Below are 9,171 nucleotides of genomic sequence, written 5' to 3' on the forward strand. Positions count from 1 at the left end.
TTAACTGTGTTTGTTTTACTGTGGACCAAACTCTAGGAGTTAAGAGAAGCTGAAAACTCCCCCAGCATCTGAGTTCAAAAATTGGGGTTCAGTCCTACCCCTGCACAGGCTGGCCTCCAGCTGTAAGCAGGGAAGAGAAAAAGGCTCTCTCCAGGGAGGAAAAAACCAGCAAAACCAGTAAAAATAACAAAAATCCTAATCTTTTGTTTTGTTTGATTGGTGTAGGTTCCCATGTACCTCTGTGTTGTGTCATCTGCATTTCATTGCTTTACTTTAAGATGTTTTGTGTTCTGTTTAAAGACAAGAAAAACTCATTGTGAATAATTGGATAACTGTGATCGTGAATAAAGTTGATTTAGATATCCTACAGCAGCACGGGTGGCTGAGGATTTCCCACTTCATGAAAGCAGCAAAACACAATGGCCAGCACAGTGTGAGGCTGAGGTAAAAGCAAGGGTGGCATGAGAGCCTCTTGCTTAGGGGGAGCTGGGTGGAGAGATCTCAGGCTTTCCTTTAGTTCTGGAGGATGGGAGGGCATTGGGAGGTGGGTGTCAATATCCCCTTGGTGGACACCACACACACGTAAGGAATAAAGGAAGGCACAGAAGTAAAAGCAAGCGCTAACATAATTCCTGAAAGCTTAGGCCCCACACTCCTGAGCCTGTTCCTGCCCTCCCCAGAGAGAAGTCACAGCTTCTTTACTCTCGCTGCCTTGATTACAGTCTCCTTCTGTGACCACAAAAAAGCACCCTCCACCAGCACAAAGAACTTGTGCTGTGAGGAAAGCCAGGACATGCTGCTCAGCCTAGGAGGGGGCAGGTGGAGTGCCTGAAGATGAAGCAGAGCATCATCCCAGCCCTGAATTGGGCAGCATGCTGAGAAGGTCCACTGACAACCTGTAGTCTGGCCAAACAAGATGCTGAGGTAAAATGCAAATGCTTCCTGGGTATGTAGCAAGGGACACAAGGACACAAAGGGAATTTGGATTCTCCAGAGATCATGCCAGTTCCCTCAAAACCCAATCCTCTGCTGCAGGTATCTGCTCAGGAGCACACCTACAGTACAACAAATGTGAGATTTTTCTCTTCGTCTTTTTGTTTAACTATTCAGTAGGTGAGATTATCTGGATCACACTCTTGTCATGGGACATATTTGAAGTGGGATCTTCTCCCTCAGTGGGGGTGCTCCATCTGCCAAGGGCCTGGGACAGCCCAGGAGTGGTGTCCCTCAGCCTCTCCAGCTGAAACCATTCTACTCTAACAGTTCCTCAGTGGCCTGAAACATTCCAGGCCGGGTAAAGTGAAACCACTTCTCCAACCCAGCTTTCTCCAGCACCAGCCTGAGGAGATCCCAGCTGTTGGGACAAGGCAAGTCTGCACGGCTGTGCGCTGCCCTCCAAGAGCTGTTCCAGCTCCTGCTTTCACCGGGACAGGAGGCCCTCTAGTGGGTCCGGAAAGCCTCCTCATTCCCTCAGGAGCAAGGGACAGGGTTGCACAGCACAGAAAGCCCTAGGACCTGGCAGCACTGACTTGCTGGACGTGCTGAGCCCAAGCACTGTCACAAATTAGGATGAGTGAAGTGCAAATGCTCTGGGCCAAACTCAGACCTTCTCCTTCCTTGGCACCAGCAAGAGGGACCATGGCACATCTACCAGGTTTCCCCTCTGCCAGCCTCACTCTGTACAGCCACTCGTGCTGCTACAGTATGTACAACAGCCCCAGTGAGCTTTGCATCCTCATCTGCTGAGCATCGCTGGAGTCACCCTGCCCTGCCTGCCCTCCCTCCCCACATCCAAACCAGAGCTGTAATTTCGCCATTGCTCCCCAAGGATTCTCCACCAAGACCAGCTGTGGTGCAGAACTGACCTTCCCCAGGCAGGGCACCCCAGCCCATCCCGCTGCTTCAGGCAGGGCTGCTCGGCTGCGGCACAGCCCGCGGCGGGCGAGAAGGAGGCGGAGGAAGGTGAGAGGGAGGATGCTCCGAGAGTGGTCCAGGAGCTGCAGCGCTGGTCCAGCATCGCCACCTGGTGCCCGGTGCCCGGCCCGGAGCTCAGCCGCCACTCCTGCCGAGACGGATTTTAACAAACACTGCAAATACACTAAAGTAGGACCAGAAAAATTCAGTCTTGAGTGCAGCACAATTCTGGTAGTAGTTCTCCGAGAAAAAACGGGCAGGAGGTGAGCAATCAACAGTGAATTACAGTGTACAAAGGGATACATTAGTAAATAGTGATTGCATCAGCCCAGAAAAACCCTTTCAAGCTGGTTGGCTCACTCAGCACGAAAGGGAAGAGGAGGCACATTTTCCTGTCACACTTGGCGCTACGTTTGTGCCCAGGACTATGTGCTGCATCAAATTCAATTCCTGGCATCCTTTAGAGAGCTGGGGTGCCCCAACAGGACTCCTTGGGCACCACTCACCTACATGTCAGCACACAGGAATATCTACAGTCAGGCTGGGAACTGAAGAACTAATAAACAACCTTGTTACCCCTGTGTATTACATTCCTTGTTAAAACCTTCTTAGCCAATATATTCCCTAATCCACTGCCTTTGGCATCCCCAAGAGATGTCCCTGCATAAGGAGAGGGGATCCATTACCAGAAACTTCAGTGTTACCCATCTGCTGCTTTGCACAGCAACAACCTTTTACTTCCTGAGCTATCTGGGCCTCCAACCTTCAGAGACAGGTAAGAGGAGTCAGCAGTGCCAAGAAACCTTGCAGGATCCAGACCTCAGTATCCCATGTTCATGCACCACCTGCTCTGCAGACTGCACACAGGGCTCATCCCACCTTTCAGATCAACTCTAATCACAGAACCAAAGGACCATTTCTGTAAAAGTATGCTTTTCTTCTTATTTTGAACCTATCCTTCTCCAAAAAGCATCCTTCCTTGAGTACTGTAAACCTTAAGAACTTGCTCAATGCAGACTAAAGTTCTTCATGTTTGAGGGCTCAGATGACTTTTCCATAAACTTTGTGGAATAGAAAAAATATAAAAATACAGCATACACTAACAACTTTGGCCAGGGAACAAGACAAGGTCCTGTATCCATTTAGCCTAAGATGAAATTTGCAATTGCATGAACACACAAATTACAAGTTATTTTGGGAAAGATAAATTCAGTGGAATTCAAGTGGAATCAAAACACTACTGAAAAAAATTAGAAGAAAAACCCCAACAAAACAAACCAACTGGATCACAATTAAAAAGGTCAAAAATTTATTTTTCCTTAGGGCATAAGAGGCATTGTAAACAAAATACCAACAAACAAACAAACAAATCACAAGTCAATTCTTACAGTTTGCAAGCATTTGAAGATAGAGTACCCTTTTCCCACCTCCCCCCAAACACTGCAAGCCTGCTCAAATGGTAACAGGCAACAATCCTGGGCCCTGAAGGTCCAGGGAGTTTTGCCATGTCCCAAGCTGGGACTAAATTTCTCATGTAAGAAGGACACTGCATCTGTATTATCAAACACTTAAAAAAAAAAAGTCCAACAAAATATAAATATTACAGACAAAGATCAGATTTAGCACCACCTTTGGTCCAAGCAATCAATGAACTGGGAGATGACAGGTACAGTTTGTTTAGCAAGTCCTTTCTGCCTGAGTCTTTGAAAACATTAGAGGTTCATATTGCAAGAACTTGTAATTTCTCTGAGGAAACACTTCTCAAATTCTGGCAGTCCCTCACAACCTCCCAGGGTCCTGCACACCGGGAGGGGGCAGCATCCTGGCTGGGCAGCAGCACCCAGGTCAGCAAAGGTCACTCAGAGTGCTTGGCAGAGCCCTGTGGGACATGGCAAACACTGTGCCAAGGGTCTGCTCCTGCTGTGGCCCAGCAGAGCTCTGACTTCAGGCACGGAGCACGGAGCAGTGACAGCATGAATCCTGAATTTCCCTTTCCACCAACATCTGCCACCCTCCACCACCTGTGAGCTGCCAGGGAGGGAGATGGCAGATGCCTGGAAGGAGCTGAAGTTGCCTCAATGCAAGTTATTTCAGCATATCTGGAACATGTAAATCAGGAGTTCTTTTATCAGTTGTAGTTTACTCCAAGGCCTTTTTAGGCTCATCTTTTCCAATACACACATGCCCATCAGATGCATGGTTCTGAATTTTTGCAAAGAGGTGTCACTGACCAGCACTAGTGTGTGCCAGGACACAATCACAAGGACCTGTGACTTCCTAGAACAAAAATTAGGTTCATAAAGCACCTGGCCATATTTTATGTTTCTTACAATTCCCTCTCCTATAAGTGTCCAGAACTCAAATTGTCTTTTCCTTTCCTGCAGGAATTTTTGAGCAGTCCTGATTAACCATCATTAAATACCGTTCAGTTCCAAAATAAGAACAGCTCTAACAAATGCCTATAGAGAAATGCTGAGATGTACTTTTAGGCACAGTAATCTGAAGTCTTTGTTCTGCATCTTCACATGTACAATTTCCCAAGACAGATGGTGTTTCTTATTCTCTGTTGAGAGACCCATGCCGAGTTTCCACCTTTACAGAGACATGATTAAAATTTCCCAAACAAGCACTTGTTTTTACTTCACCGCTTTAGAACACACTGCTCTAGGGGAAAAATCCCCAACCTCAATTACTTTACACTGTTTTGCAGTTCTCTGAGCAAGCACTTGGTCATGGCACAGAGAGGAGGGCAGCCCCTCTGGGTGCATTCCCTGTCCCACACAGGGCACAGCCATGAGGACAACTCTGAAGTAGTTCTGGACAGGGCACTGCAGTCAAATAAAGTCTGCAAATCTGGATTAAGGGGGAGCTTATGCTCTTCACAGCTCATTCCCCCCACCACTGTCATATCCAGAGCAAATGAAAACATTGTACTATGATGATTTCATTAATTCTTGCTGGGATAAAGCCACACTTCTGTTGTCCCAGTCACAGAAACAGGCCCCCAGTACTGTATGTATCAGCTAAATCCTCACAGGTCCCAGCTGATTTGTGCTGAAGCCTGAGGGAAATTTCTAGAGAGTCATTTGGCAAAAAGGAGATCTGTATTTTCCTCACTGCTAATACATCTTTTGTGTTGGCCCACAGAAAATTTGCTCATTTTGCTAATTAGTACTGTAATCTGCATCCAGTCTTTACAAATGTTTACACACAGACTCAGGGACTGGTCACAAAAAGATCTGTGCCAGTTCAGACAGACTGGGGCATCTAGTCCCTCATTAACAGTAACTCTTGCCATCAATGGCAAAAGATGCTGTTAAGTGCAGAAAGTGTCACTTTTCTGGATTTCAGTTTTACTGGGACAATTGAGAAAGCCAATTTTTTTTATAATGCACATGATTTCCTGTCCTAGGAAAACCTCTCACAGACTCAAGCACACCTGTACCCTTGCAGGAGTTGTTCATTGTACAAACAGTTTTATCCAACTGGTCAGCATCTCAAGTTCATTAAACAAAAACTGAACAATGTTTGAAGCTACAGTTATTATTTCTGTCCCTAGCTCACATTTGTTATGACATGTTGTGAATGTCAAGATACCTATCACCTCTCTAAGAATTAATTCATGACCAAAACTTTAACATCTATATGATCAACAATATTCACTCCACTGCCTCCAGTGGAGCTGGATCAGAGGCCAAAACAAAATATGGTCCAAAGCTGTTACCACAAAAAAGGATTTCCCCAGACTCATTTTCTTAGTTTAACTTGCAACCCAAAACAAACTAAATGGTCTCCTGCCCATAAACTCTCTTTAAAAAAAAAAGGCAAACCAAAAACAAACAAACAAAAAAAGCTCTCAGCTAACTCCTTCTCATATTTACTGCAACAGAAACCACACCAACTTCTAGACCTTTTCCGAAGCAGAACAGACAAATTGGTTCCCATATTAAAAACAAAACAAACAAAAGACAAAAAAGTGTCACCAACTTGACCACACACACACTAAGACCAGCCACACATTTCTCTACCTCTGGTCACCGACATACTCTCCCAAGACTCCAAGCTCCCCCAGGTACATTCCCACCACCTAACCACTAAAAAACGGAGCTCTACACCAACACAGAAATGACAACAGCATCTAGTTTTCAAGGTCACATGAAGAACATCAACCACCCAAGAAACCCACTGCAAAACTTCACTTAGACCAGGCCTAGATCCTTTTTTTTTTTTTTCTTTTTGGTCAACTAAAACTTTGGGACAGCAAACCCTCTAGGAGCTTCTAGTATGGACATGTGGCACTGCTTGGCTAATGCAGAGGAGAACAACAGCTCAAACAAATTTCAGCCTTCCTTCACTAACAGGTTTAGGCTCCCAGTAATTCACTACCCACGGTTTGCAGAGATAATCTGGGCTAATTAACAGCTCTGGAAACAGCTACAGATGTACACAAGCATCTGAGCTGCTTTCAACACCCACCTGGAATTACCTACATCTGAACTTTAGCCTAAGCAGCAATCAATCAAGCTGCTGGCAGGACTTCTCCTGATATGATATTTGATATTGAGCCTTAAGTGAGGAGGCTCATCTACATGATCCTCCCTAAACACTGCTAGCAGAGTAATAAGCACTGCTGTCTGCAATTAAATCTGCACTAAAGGAGCAGCACTAATGTCATGTGCAAGTCAGCCAGACAGCAGAAATGCACTTACTCTGTACACTACTGACCCCACAACACTCACTTTGGACCCTCAGTACAACAAAGTCATTGTAATGCTACACATACCTTGCTTTTGCAATATTCCAGATCTGAGCTCATCACGAGTAATAAGCAAGACTTTTCAGCAAGCCTGTTCAGCATGACACAGAAAAATTCCTCCTAGCAACTGGAAACAATTCTAACTTCCTCCTTCCCTGAAAGTTCAAGACAGGAAGTAGTTAAATCAGTTATTCACTGAAATATTTCATTTTTTAAAGGTTTATTTTTCTTTTCTCTTTTATTTATTCCAGTTTAATAGTTGCTACAGGCTAAGCTCCAGTGACTACACTATTCTTTTCTGTCTTGCTTCAAGGGGACAGAAACTAACTGAATTAATGTGTTCTGGGGGACCCAGTCAGGCCAGAATTCAATGTCCCAAGGGTGATGATGGGTTTTTGTTTACTTATTACTACTTCCTTGGTGACCCAGAAGCAGTTCAAGAACAAGCTCTCCACCCACAAAAGAACTGTTTGCACAGAGAATGCTGTCATGCTGCTTACCTTTCAGTCATCATAGTCAATAACACCTTTGATGGGGAATATCTGGAGGAACCTGAAATATTTACCTAAATATTAAATGTTATATTTTAAACATTTTTTTACAGTGCCAAGTGATTCTCCCTTCCACCTGTTTTTCTCCTCCACCAAACAGGGACCAGGACAGGTACCATTGTAACCCAACAAACCCTGAGCATCAGGGAAAGGTCACTAAAGCCAACATTTTTCCAGAAGCACTACCAGCACTGGGTGTTCCTGCCAACATGGACAGGTTTAGAACAGCCATGCTTGCCCAGTCCACCAGCTGAACCTCGGTGTATGCAAACTCCCAGACACAGAAACTGCCTCAACTGCAACAAGCAGATAACCTATGTTTGTCTTCTGTTGATGGATCAGTGCCTTCAGGATACAGATTATCATAGTATATTAGGGACTGAAAAAAATCAACTTTTCTCAATAACAAAAAATCCTGTCACAGAGCAGTGATGTATTTAAACCATCTATACAGAGAAAACACCTGCAGTGTCTGACCAAATAATTCATGGCCTTATTAGAAATATCTTTTTCCTCATATTTTATCTATCTCTCCCCCTGCCAATATAGTTACTTCTAATTTATTTTCTAATTTATTTCCAAATGATCAACATAATTCCCATAATTTTAATTCAGTAACAAACAGGAGTCTCAACTCAGGACAGTAGTGGCTTATGCTGACAAGAACAGGTCTGTAAAACGCCAGTGTGAAGTTTTAAACCAAATTTATTTATAAAAAAACCAAACACAAAACAAAAAAATTGCACTCTCCAACTAAAAATCAACACTACCTTGATGCACGAACAAATGAAGAATATAGTTGATGGGACCAGCCCAGCCCTGACAATATAAAATGGGGGAAACTAATTTGTTCTGACAATGCCAGCCATGTCCGCACGCAGTGCGGCGCAGCTTCCGCAGGAATTGCTGCGGAGTCCCGGCCCTGATGCAAGGGCACCCAAGAGAAAAGAGCTCCTCGTTCCACCCTTGGCACACCCTGCAAAACTGACACCCCAAAGCAGAGCTACAGGTGACTTCTTACAGACACCTGTGCTTTGCTCCAAATTGGGTCTAAGGTGGAGGAGGAAAAGCAGCAACAGCAACAAACATCCCAAGCCAAAGTCAGCTGACTGGCGCTCCTGGATCCGGCCTTACGTACAGTACTTTGTTTGAAAATTACAGACACACACAACAGACACGACTGCTGAGCAGCACAGAGGGAGAGGAAGAGCAGCACAAGCACTGGGCAGCGTTAGCAGAGGCCATCAAACAGTTCAAGTGTGCGGACACATTCCCATGCATCATCGCAGTGCTGGTCCCTGCTTCTAGCAAGCAACAAAGAGCAAATAAAAACAAAATAACTTAGACAAACACATGCTCTCAGACCATCCTACTGGTACTGATGGCAGCTATCAAACACTGCACTGATACACAGCACTTCACTACATGGCTAAATAGCATCTGAAGCTGACAGAGAAGGAGCAGCTGGTGACGGAAAAGCACCAGCAAATAGCAGCAAAGCTCCAGCTGGTTTTAAAGAGCTGCAAGGTTTGCAGCACAGTGGATCATGGCAGAGCAGCACCAAGGCTAAGCAGCCCTGTGCACCCTTTGGAGGTGTAGGAACAGAGGGCACAGAGATTGCTTGTGCTGAGAACGGTCCATGCTGAGCACCCACAAGGGTCTTCTGTCAGTGTAACTCTACTGATGCCTGTGGGCCTCTTGCCAGTTTAGACAAGAGACTGTGAAAGAATTAAGTTGGCTCCTCAAAACCAGATTCCTAATTGGTAAAGTATTAGAGGCTTCCTAAAATCACATGTTTGATACTATTTCAGTACAGCTGCAGAATTTAGTTTTTGTGTTTGAATGCAAAGGTCTCTGGTAATATTAAGGCTTTTTGACAAACTTAAGAACAGCAGGACAAAAATTAAGCAGAAAACTGAGGTACATCTCTCCACAGTAATGAACTAGAGC

The sequence above is a fragment of the Camarhynchus parvulus genome, chromosome 6 (assembly GCF_901933205.1).
Source record: "Camarhynchus parvulus chromosome 6, STF_HiC, whole genome shotgun sequence".
NCBI classification, from domain to species: domain Eukaryota; kingdom Metazoa; phylum Chordata; class Aves; order Passeriformes; family Thraupidae; genus Camarhynchus; species Camarhynchus parvulus.